The sequence below is a fragment of the Stegostoma tigrinum genome, chromosome 6 (genome assembly GCF_030684315.1).
Source record: "Stegostoma tigrinum isolate sSteTig4 chromosome 6, sSteTig4.hap1, whole genome shotgun sequence".
Taxonomy (NCBI): domain Eukaryota; kingdom Metazoa; phylum Chordata; class Chondrichthyes; order Orectolobiformes; family Stegostomatidae; genus Stegostoma; species Stegostoma tigrinum.
The window spans coordinates 20,318,944-20,331,225 of record NC_081359.1 but is presented as its reverse complement, the minus strand read 5'-3'; positions in this window follow the sequence as shown (position 1 = coordinate 20,331,225).

The window sequence follows — 12,282 nt, the reverse complement described above, 5'->3', positions numbered from 1 at the left end:
AGCCGCTGACAAGTGGTGTTCCGCAAGGGTCAGTGCTGGGACCACAACTTTTCCCTTTATACATTAATGATCTAGATGAAGGAATTATGGGCATTCTGGCTAAGTTTGCAGATATTACAAAGCAAGGTGGAGGGACAGGTAGTATTAAGGAGGTGGAGCGACTGCAGAAGGATTTGGACAGGTTAGGAGAGTGGGCAAAGAAGTGTGAGATGAAATACAATGTGGGTAAATGTGAGATCATGCAGTTTTATAAGGAGAATAACATCATGGACTATGTCATAAATGGGGAGAAAATTGATAATTCTGAATCGCAAAAAGACTTGGGAGCTCTAGTTCAGGATTCTCTCAAGGTAAACCTGTAGGTTGAGTCAGTAGCCAGGAAGTCAAATGCAATGTTTGTTTTTAAGATTAGATTCCCTACAGTATGGAAACAGGCCATTTGGCCCATCAAGTCCACGCCGCCTCTTGGACCATCCCACCCAGACCCATCCCCCTATAACCCACACACCCCTGAACACTATGGGCATTTAGTATGGCCAATCCACCTAACCTGCACATCTTTGGACTGTGGGAGGAAACCAGAGCATCCAGAGGAAACCCACGCAGATATAGGGAGAATGTGCAAACTCCGCTCAGACAGTTACCTGAGGCTGGAATTGAACCTGGGTCCCTGGTGCTATGAGGCTGCAGTGCTAACCGCTGAACCACCATTATTTTGAGAGGATTAGAATATAAAAACAGGATTGTACCACTGACACTTCATAAGGCTCTGGTCAGGCCATATTTGGAGTATTGTGTGCAGTTTTGGCCCCGTATCTCAGGAAGGATGTACTGGCCCTGGAGCAGTTTCAGAGGAGGTCCATGAGAATGTTCCCAAGAATGAAAAGCTGAGAATGAGGAGGATTTGAGGACTTTGGGACGAGACTCATTGGAGTTTAGAAGAATAAGGGAAGATCTGATTGAAACTTACAGAATATTGAATTGCCTGGACAGAGTGGATGTTGGGAAGATGCTTCCATTGCTTGGAGAGACTAGGACCCAACGGCACAGCCTTCGAGTAATGCGAACACATTTAGAAAGGAGATAAGGAGAAATTCTTCTGCCAAAGAGTGGTGAATCTATGGAATTAACTGTCACAGAAGGCTGTGGAGGCCAGGTCATTGAGTACATTTAAAACTAAGACAGATAGGTTCTTGATTATCAAGGGGATCAAGGGCTATGGGCAGAAAGCGGGAGAATGGGGTTGAGGAACTTATCAGCCATGATTGAATGGCGGAGCAGACTTGATGGGCCAAATGGCCTAATTTATGCCCCCATGTCTTATGGTCTTGTGGCCTTATGGACATGCTACAATGCTTCAGGAAGGTGCATTGCTGTATCGAAGGAGACAACCCATCACCTAATGCATCACTTTTACAGCACCTCCAGCTTAACAGAACAGTTGTCATCATTGCCATAAACTAGCATAGGTGAGAAAACTAATCTATTGCAAAATAATATCAGCACTTAATAATCACTGTATCAAACAGTACGAGTTCTCTGGAGCAGGTCCTACAGATTGGAGTGTGGCAAATGTCTGCTCACTTTTGAAAAAGGAGGAAGAAAATAAACAGACAATTACAGGTCAGTTAGCCTAACATCTGTAGTGGACAAAATGCTACATGCTTTTAAAGGTCCTCATGTGGTGCAGCAGCAGTATCCCTTCCCCTGGGCTAGAGTACCTGGGTTCAAATCCCACCTGCTTCAGAGGGCTGTAATAGTATTGTTGAACTGGTTGAGTTTAAAAATAAATCAAAATTGAAAGAAAACTTTCCAGTTTTACCAATTGAATTTAAATTGCACCAGTTGCTAAGGTGGGTTTTGAATCCATATTATTAGCCTGGGCCTTGAGATTATTAGACCAGGGACATGAATTTCACCACACAATTTCCAAAAGATGAGGTGAGGTGGCTGCTATCCAGCTGATTACCAAGACAGTTCTGTGCAATTTCTCTGTCACTGAAACTTCATTATCAGGAAACACATGGCTTCCAGTAAAAATAGTTAATCCCTTGATGAAAACTGGCAATTCCCAAAAGGCCACAAAATTTTCTCATGTGGAAAGGAACTTCCCCACATGACCCGCTGGTGGTCGAGTCCCTGTAAGGAATTAGAGATAATCAACACATTGTAAGATGTTTTCCCATGGCAACCTACAAGTAGGCTTCTCACCTCTTTAGAAAAGCAGGAAGCAGATGGGTTCCATGATTTATTTTGTATCTCTGTCTGTCCATTTCCCAGCCATTCAGTTTAGTGTGAGAGCCCACTGCCATTCATTGTCAGGAATATACCATCATTCTGGAGCAGGATTAACCCATCGGCCCCTTAAACCTTCTTTACTGTTCAATTAAATCATGGCGATAACCAAACACAACACCATTCTCGCACACTGTCACCATTTCATAGAATCATTAAATCTCTACTGTGCAGAAAGGGACCATTCAGCCTACTGAGTCTGCACTGACCCTCTGAAGACCATCCCACTCAGACGCAACTCCCCACCCTGTCCCCAGGACCCCACATTTGCCATGGCTAATCCTGCGCAGCCCTGAAAGCTACAGGCCGTTTAGCATGTCCAATCCACCTAACCTGCATTCTTTTAGACTGTGGGAGGCAACCGGAGCACCCGAACCAAACCCTCAGAGACATAGGGAGAACGATGGCTCAGTGCTGCCTCCTGGTGCCAGGGGCCTAGGTTCAATTTCAACCTTGGGCGACTGTTTGTGTGGCGTTTGCACGTTCTCCCCGTGTTTGCATGAGTTTCCCCCAGGCGCTCCGGTTTCCTCCCACAGTCCAAAGATATGCAGGTCAGGTGGATTGGCGATGCTAAATTTCCCCTAGTGACCCAGGGATGTGTGCATTAGACATGGAGAATCGGTCTGGATGGGATGTTCTTCAGAGGGGCAGTGTGGACTTGATGGGCAGAATAGCCATCTTTCATACTGTAGGGATTCCATGAACATCAATCGTTTCCAGAAACTCTTAATTTAATTCTTAATTACTTCCACAGCCCTCAGGAATAGAGAATTCCATCAGTTTGCTACCATCTGAATGAAGAAGGCAATTTTTTTTAATGATCTGGATGTGATCCTGTTGAGTGATTAGTGTATATGGAATGGTACTCCAGCAAGAAGCCAATATGATCATTTAAGAAAGTCTTGAGAAAACAAGACTTCAACAGTAATTTATACTTCTGCTAAGTATGTTCAAGTATCAGAAAGCTATGAATCCAAGTACTAAATTCAAAACATCAAAACATCAAAACCCATCGTCTCAGCCTGCTCCTGCCCCACCGAACTCATCTCCACCTATCTGGACTCCATTTTCTCCCCTTTGGTCCAGGAACTCCCCACCTATGTCCGTGACACCACCCACGCCCTCCACCTCCTCCAGGACTTCCAATTCCCTGGCCCCCAACACCTCATATTCACCATGGACGTCCAGTCCCTGTACACCTGCATTCCGCATGGAGATGGCCTCAAGGCCCTCCGCTTCTTCCTGTCCCGCAGGCCCGACCAGGCCCCCTCCACCGACACACTCATCCGCCTAGCTGAACTCGTCCTCACACTCAACAACTTCTCTTTTGACTCCTCCCACTTCCTACAGACTAAGGGGGTGGCCATGGGCACCCGCATGGGCCCCAGCTATGCCTGCCTCTTTGTAGGTTACATGGAACAGTCCCTCTTCCGCACCTACACAGGCCCCAAACCCCACCTCTTCCTCCGGTACATTGATGACTGTATCGGCGCTGCCTCTTGCTCCCCAGAGGAGCTCGAACAGTTCATCCACTTCACCAACACCTTCCACCCCAACCTTCAGTTCACCTGGGCCATCTCCAGCACATCCCTCACCTTCCTGGACCTCTCAGTCTCCATCTCAGGCAACCAGCTTGTAACTGATGTCCATTTCAAGCCAACCGACTCCCACAGCTACCTAGAATACACCTCCTCCCACCCACCCTCCTGCAAAAATTCCATCCCCTATTCCCAATTCCTCCGCCTCCGCCGCATCTGCTCCCACGCGCCTCCCCCTCTCTCCCTATTTATTCCAGTTCCCTCCCCCCATCCCCCTCTCTGATGAAGGGTCTAGGCCCGAAACGTCAGCTTTTGTGCTCCTGAGATGCTGCTTGGCCTGCTGTGTTCATCCAGCCTCACATTTTATTATCTTGGAATCTCCAGCATCTGCAGTTCCCATTATCTCTATCACTAAATTCAAAACAGTCATGTTTAAGAAGTATTTTCCATGTAATCCTCTACCCCAATTCTAAGAATCTCAGGAATAGAAAGAAAATGAACTCCTTTTGCCATTGTTTATTTTCCAGTTCTGCTGCAAAGTTCAGTTTAGTTTAGTTTATAGAGAAAAAGTACCCTTCATGGAAGGGTGAAGGATGTGGTGTTCTTGATCAATGAGCTGTCTCTGGACTGAAGCAGCAATTCATTGCCTCAGATCTGACTATTAACACTGCTGGGAATCTCAATATGGCTTATCTTAAACAGGCCATAAATCTCAGGAGAGCGCAGCCCAGAGCATTCCAGAAAGATGACTACCTGTGGTGTGCAACTCGGCAAGAATCGCCACTAATCAGAATTCTTTGATTAAAAGCACTTGCACTGGAATTTCGTTGTCAGTATGAGATAAACAGATTGCCACACACTCAATCAGAGGTCTTACAATTATTCAACACACACAACAGAATTACAATGTAATGGCATATATTTGATGAAGTCAGGACAGTATGCTATACATCTAGTGATTCAGTACAATTAAATCAGGATGTAGAAACAGGCTGTAGTTTAAGAGGTGGACCAATGCTGATTTAGCAGTGGAATTTTCATTTTCTGCTTCATTTAAAGCAATCTGATATAACTTAAATCCTTTGATGAATAATTAGGTGATTCACTGTTCCAATATTTTGATGTTTGTACACTTAGTTTAAACAGAGATTAGCTTTTTTTCTGAATCTTTAAAATAATTGGTATTCTCATCCTCAAAGTGCATTGGGTGCTCAGGTGTTGAGTAATTGCATTATATTTTGTTTGTGTTTTCAAATGATTTCCAGCTTTTTCTGAAATCTGCAGTTCTTGAAAACTGAATATATATTTGTTCGCAAACTGTTTCTCAGGACCAGTTCCAAAAAATTGCATCCTTCCACTTGTTTTCATGGGTTTTCAGTACACAAGGATTCTTCAAGATGAATATGACAGTGAACTACAATGTCTTGAGGGGTGTCCCTTATGGCAATACCTGTTAATTTTTTTTCCCTCACACTTCAGCTCAAAATGTAATTGCCACAAAGTTACAGAAATTGAGAGGTGCACAAAGGAGCAAAGAGAACATCAGTGAATTATAGGACCAGTAATTTATCCCTTTAACCAATAAGATTTAATATTTGAGAAAGAAACAGATGGAGAAAGAAATAGGATGAATTATCCAATCAGAAAAAAAAGCGAGGCAAAAGAAGGCTGGATTAAGAGAGAGAGAGAGAGAAAGAAATGCAAAAAGGAAGGATAAGGAAATTTTTTTTAAAATTTCAATCTGGAAGTGCAATTTATTACCTTCAGGAATAGGAGCCACAGTTTCAATTGTTCACTTTCTGGGTCAGAAGGTTATGTAAAATCTTTTAACCAAAGTCTACTCCTACCATAACATACCAACACTTTTAGAGAAAAGAATCCTGACAGCATGGAAACAAGCCGTTCAGCCCAAGAAGTCCACACTGCCCCTTGGAGCATCCAATCTGGATCCATCCCCCTATAAACCACCAAAGCTACATATCCCTAATTACTGCAGGCAATTTAGCATGTCCAATCCACCTAACCCACACATCTTTGGACTGTGGGAGGAAACCCACACAAACACAGGGAGAATGTGCAAACTCCACATAGACAGTTGACCAGGAGCAGAAATGAATCCAAAATCCCAGTGCTGTAAGGCAGTAGTGCTAACCGCTGAGCCACTTTGCCACTCAGCTTTTTTCTGCTAATTTAACGCATGCAAATGTCGCATTCACAAAGAGGTTGATGATGAAGCACTGTTTTCAGGAGGCTAATGTTATGGTGGAGGAAATGGTCCAACTGGTTATGGTGATCCACAACTCATGAGGAACCTATTCCTTGTCGCACACTGCTCAATAATTTACATATTAATGACAGCAAAATGTACCCTCTTTGTGTAGAAGGGTCTAGGCCAATGTTCTTGATTGGAAAGGCGACAGTAACATAACAGCAGGCCCATTGCTCTGGATATGCTGTCTTCTAATTTTCTGCTGACCCCTCTACCACCTCTGCTGGAAGGGCTGGTTAATGCTATGCCCTTGATTTCACAGATGCTGGTGCCTTATTTCTTGGCTATCCTTCATTTGTGAGTGCAATGGGTAAGTGGTACCGAGCTATCCTTCTGGAGGATGATGGCCAGGACCTGCTATTGCCCCGCAAATTGTATTTTCACTCTATCTAAATCGTCAAAATAAGCTCAAGGCCAGAACAATACATGAGTTGACAGAATGATTACACAGATAAATAGAGTGTTAGGCGCCTTGGTTTAATATTTCATTGTGCCCTCAGGCACAGAGAAAGAAATACAGGAAGGGGTGACTATAGAGGAAGGTTTTTAAGAGACTTTTTTTTGACCAGAAGGTAAAATGTTATATACCTTTTTAGGTGCAAACTTCTGTCATTGAGTACCCACATAACTCATGGAAAAAATTTGGAAATTGCATTTTATTTCCCATCTGTAGTTACTTTGGGTAAGATGGGCATTCCTTTCCTAAGAACAGGTGGGACTTAAATTTGGTCTCCTGGCTCAGAAGTAGAGATATTTTTGTTGCAACATCAGACAGCATTAGACATCAACCTTATCATATAAGATTTGAGTGTCATGCCAGCCTGCTTGGGTTTGGCAGGTTTGCTTCCCTAGATAAATAGTCAACATTTTTGAAGACATCTTATAAGTTACAAGATTCATTCAATTCAATTTCACAACTACCAAAACTTAAGTTCCTGAATTTCCCATTTAGTCCTGCAGCCAGTGCGCTATTGTCACTTTCTGAAGGAAATATGTTACAAACTGTGGTTGCTATTAAAGCACAATTTTGTTTATTTAAGGGATTTCTAAATGAAGCCTGTATTAAATAGCCCACAAGAAAATGCCAAACCAATGTATTTTACGCTACATAGTATTTGTTCTTTCATGGGTCAAGGGTGTTGCTGATAGAATTTATAGCTCATCCGAATTTCTCTTAGGCTGAATGATTTGCTAGGTAATTTCAAAGGTCACCATATTGTGGTGGGTTTGGAGTCACACATAGGCCAGGCCAGATAAGGTTGGGTTAATTTCTTTCTCTCAAGGTCATAAGTCTACCAGATCTTCAATACTGAGACTAGGTTGAGATTCCTAATATCCTTCCAAAGACCTTAATCATAAATAATCAATTTACGCACTGCTTAATATACTTGTGAAATTTTGTTGAAAACCCAAAAATAGAGTTTTGCACAATTCCAGGCAAATAGTACTGCAATAAAGTTTTAATGGGTCTCCTCAAACTCTCCATAGTCTTTCATATGTGTAATTGTAGCAAATTCTTCTACCGTCTTCTTGATCCACATGTGCAAAATAATATAAGTGAAGTAGAATTATGGCAGTTTCCAAGATGGAGCAGTAAAGTGGCTTGAAAATTATGGTAGGATCAACCAGACATCCAGATTGTTGACATAAGACCTTCTGCCTGAAAATGTAGCTGAGAAAGGGGAATGGAACTAAGGGTGCAAGTATATCAAGGGAGCAGGGCTACATGGTTTCAACATTGTAAATGTTCAGAAGCAAAATATTCTAGCTCATCCCTGACTCAAACTTAAATTAGGAAGGTTGCTCGTGAATGGTAACAATGAAAAAATAAAACTGAACATCCTTGAGCTATAAACCCAAACCGAAGCAATGTTTTCGGATGACAGCACCAAGAAACACACATAGGAGGAAATCAAGAATGGAATGCTGGAATACTTCATTGAGATTCATGAAGAATGGGTTGGAAGCCATTATGGGAGAAGGAATGGCTCTATTTGGGCTTGTGGGAATATAATCATAAGGAAGTTGCATTGCATGTATTTACCATAGAAGGAGAAGAAGTCAATCGAGCGATAGACATTTAACGCTTATGGAGAGTTTGAGGAGAGGTAGAAAAGCTTTCTTACACAACTATTTTGCCTGGAATTGTACAAAACTCTAATATTAGTCTTTAAAGAAAACCTCACATTTATATAAAGAAATTGGGCAAATTGATTAATTATGATTTTAAATGTACACAAAAAGAAAGTAATTACACTTACTGACATCTCATTACTATATTTGAAGCTAATTGTGAATATTAAGGAGTGGTATTAATCCAGTAGACTTCAGAGCTAGGTTGCACTACAATAACAGGGACTGGATTGTAATATTGTAACTTACTGAAGGCTGAAGATTAGCCTAAAATGGCAATAACAGGACATCTTTATTGACAACATATTTGCCTTTATTGCTTCAAAAATTGAGACTTAGCAAAGTATCAACTTGCGGCAGAAAAAAAATAAAGCTTCCAACAGATTTCTTTTGAGTGTCACAGCACTGAATTTTATTAACAGAACTTGCCTCAGCCTGAACATTGGTGCAAGCAGTCCAGGATGACATGTGCTATTGAAGACACATTTGATAGACTGGAACAGAAAGAGGATCTTTGCAATGTTACTTAATTTTTATTTCGAGTAAGTGTTTAAATTGATGTTGCTAAGAAATTAGGATGCAGAGTAGAGAAATCATCCTTCAAACCCACACCGCCATATAATGTGAACTGCTGATAGGTATCCAAACTGTACAAACATGTTTTTTGTTCTCTGTCCCTAAAATCTCATGACTGATGTAAGTCTGTCAATTTCAGATTGAAAGTGCCAATTGAACTGTAGTTGTAACATAATAAAATGTGAGGCTGGATGAACACAGCAGGCCAAGCAGCATCTCAGGAGCACAATAGCTATTGTGCTCCTGAGATGCTGCTTGGCCTGCTGTGTTCATCCAGCCTCACATTTTATTATCTTGGAATTCTCCAGCATCTGCAGTTCCCATTATCTCTGATACTATTTAGCTATTGTGCTCCTGAGATGCTGCTTGGCCTGCTGTGTTCATCCAGCCTCACATTTTATTATCTTGGAATTCTCCAGCATCTGCAGTTCCCACTATCTCTGTAGTTGTAACAACTCTTTGGGAGGAGTGTTCTTCAGATTTCAAAACAAAGCAGGCAAGATTTCAGAAATCATAGAATCTCCACAGTGTGGAAACAGGGCCTTTGGCCGACAGGTCCACACTGAACCTCATCTCACCCAGGCCCATCCCCTTAATCGACACATCTCTGAACACGTTGGACAATTTAGCATGGCCAATCCACCAAGCCCGCATATCTTTGGACTGTGGGAGGAAACTGGAGCACCTGAATGAAACTCACACAGACACGGGGAGAAGGCTGCAGTGCTAATCATCGTGCTGGTGTCAGTTTTCCCCACCTTATCTGCCCACAGCAACAGCTCCACAGGTTCCTGATACACTCCAGTGTATCCAGTGTTTCCAAACATTACCTAAGTGTGAGTCTTAATAATGAGTGAGGACAGGCTATTGCACTAATGGAGGAAATCAGGCCTGATCCTATGCCTTAATTGATTTGCAGACGCATGTATTCCAACAAGTATTTCTACATAGCCAGGACACTTGGGTTTCTTCCTGAATTGTTTACCCAAAGGCAGGTCTGACGCACAGTGGCATGATCTCCACTATGGGCAAGGCATGGGCAGAGGAGGTACGTACCTGAATCCATCGCGGATTGAACTCCATGCTTTTGGCACCAATCTGATCTATTCAGGCAAATGATCCAATCAGGTCACCATGGAGCCTGGGTTTCTGGGATTAACGTTACACATTTTACATGTTATGCTCTACCGCTGGAGTCCTGCAGCTATGGATAGTGGTTATAATATGATTGAATTTCACATTTTGTTTGAAGGAGAGAAGAATGGATTGAACACTTGGGTTTTATAGTTGATAAGGGCAATTATCAGAGCCTGAAGACAAAGCTAGCTCAGGCAAACAAAGAAGGCAGGTTAGTCATAGAATCTCTATCGTGTGGGAGCAGGCCATTCAACTCATTGAGTCCACATCAAACCTACAAAGAACATCCCAGCCATATCCGCTCTCCGCTTCCTTATCCCTGTAACCCTGTATTTCCCATGGCTAACTCACACATCCCTCAACACTATGGGCAATTTAGCATGGCCAATCCACTTAACTCTATACACCTTTGGACTGTGAGAGGAAACCGGACTACCTGGACGAAACCCACACAGACAAAGAGAGAGTGTGCAAACTCCACACAGGCGGTCATTTGAGTCTGGAATCGAGTCCGGGTGCCTGGCACTGTGAGGGAGCAGTGCTAACCACTGAGCCACCATGCTGTCCGAAGTGAAGTCATCTGACGAAGGAGCAGCGGTCCGAAAACTTGTGATTTCAGATAAACCTGTTGGACTACAGCTAGGTGTCATGAGACTTCTGACCTTGGAAAAGTTACTCCTTGTGTCCTTTTTAAATCTTTCCCCTCTCACCTTAAACTTATGGCCTCCAGTTTTGGATTCCCCTACTCTAGGAAAAAGACCTTGGCTATTCACCCTAATGCACCTCATAATTTTATAAACCTCCACAAGGTCACCCCTCAACCTCAGGCACTCAATGGAAAAAAGCACCAGCCCACATAACTCAAACCGTCCAGTCATGGCAACATACTTTTAGCTCTTCTCTGTACCTTCTCCCATTTAACAACATCCTTCCTATAGGAGGACGGCCAGAATATGCAATATCCTAAAAGTAGCCTTTCCAATGAAAAGCATATAATTCCACAGGTCACAAGACTGGATGGAATATAAAGAACAACAAAGGTTAACTAAAAATAAGTGGAAGGGGTAATTAGAATATATGACAATGCTTTCTAGAAATATGAAAGAAAACATACGTTGGTAAGTTGAGGTTTTGTCCTCTTCAGAGTGAGTGTGGAGGAATTAATAATGGGGAAAGTGGGAACATCAAAGGTAACTCTTGGTTGCAGTGACTAACAACTCTTCATTCACATTCTAATCTAGACTGGTGTCTTCTATTGATGTCAGACCGGTTTGATCAGAATCTTATTGTACCTCAGATGTATACCTTCAAGCAGAGGCTAAGTAGAAGCAGCTACAATAGCAAAATTTAAGAGGAATCTTGACAGATATATGAATGGGCAGGGGATAGAGGGATACAGACCACAAAAAGGAAAGGGATTTTTAGCTTAGAAAGGCATATATCAACACAGGCTTGCTGGGCCAAAGGGCCTGTTTCTGTGCTGGATTATTCCTCATTCTTTGTTCATAATTTATATGTATGTATGTGGGTACAATACTCCACTTGTTCGACCACATTATGAGCACAACTTCATTGGCCGTCAAGTCTTGGAGTTGTCTTTTAAACCAGAACCTCAAGGCTCAAGAGCAGCAAGTCTACCAATGCGCCATAAGGCCTGAAAGTTCAGCTTTCCTGCTCCTCTGATGCTGCATGGCCTGCTGTGTTCACCCAGCTCTACACCTTGTTATCTAAGCCATAAAGCAATTTCAGGTTGTGATAATTACAGACAATTTACCATTTCCTGTTTGTATGGAATTGAGTTCAATCATAACTCAACCATATGAACCATTTTGAAGAAGGGTCCCGACATGAAACCTCTTTGACCTGTCTGTCCCCTCCCCACCTATCTTCTCCTTTATCCATCTTCTATCCACCTCCACCTCTCCCCCTATTTATTTCAGAACCCCCTTCCCCTCCCTCATTTCTGAAAAAGGGTCTAGGCCCGAAACGTCGGCTTTCCAGCTTCTCTGATGCTGCTTGGCCTGCTCTGTTCACCCAGTTCTACACCTTGTTGTGTCAAATTTCCTGTTCCTTTGATGGTGCCTGGCCTGTTGTGTTTCACACTATATTATCTCATACTCCAGCATCTGCAATTCCAGCTATCTCTTACCTACCACCACCCAGTTAGTTATTTCCATATCGAGAATGGAGTTAATCCAATGTTTATTGCCCACATTATTCAAGAAAATACACTCAAGAAAGGACATTGAGGCTATCTGTTTCATTTGCAGAATATACAGAAAGTTACAAATTGCAATTGTGCCAATAAAACTCACACTGTGGAACCCATCACAT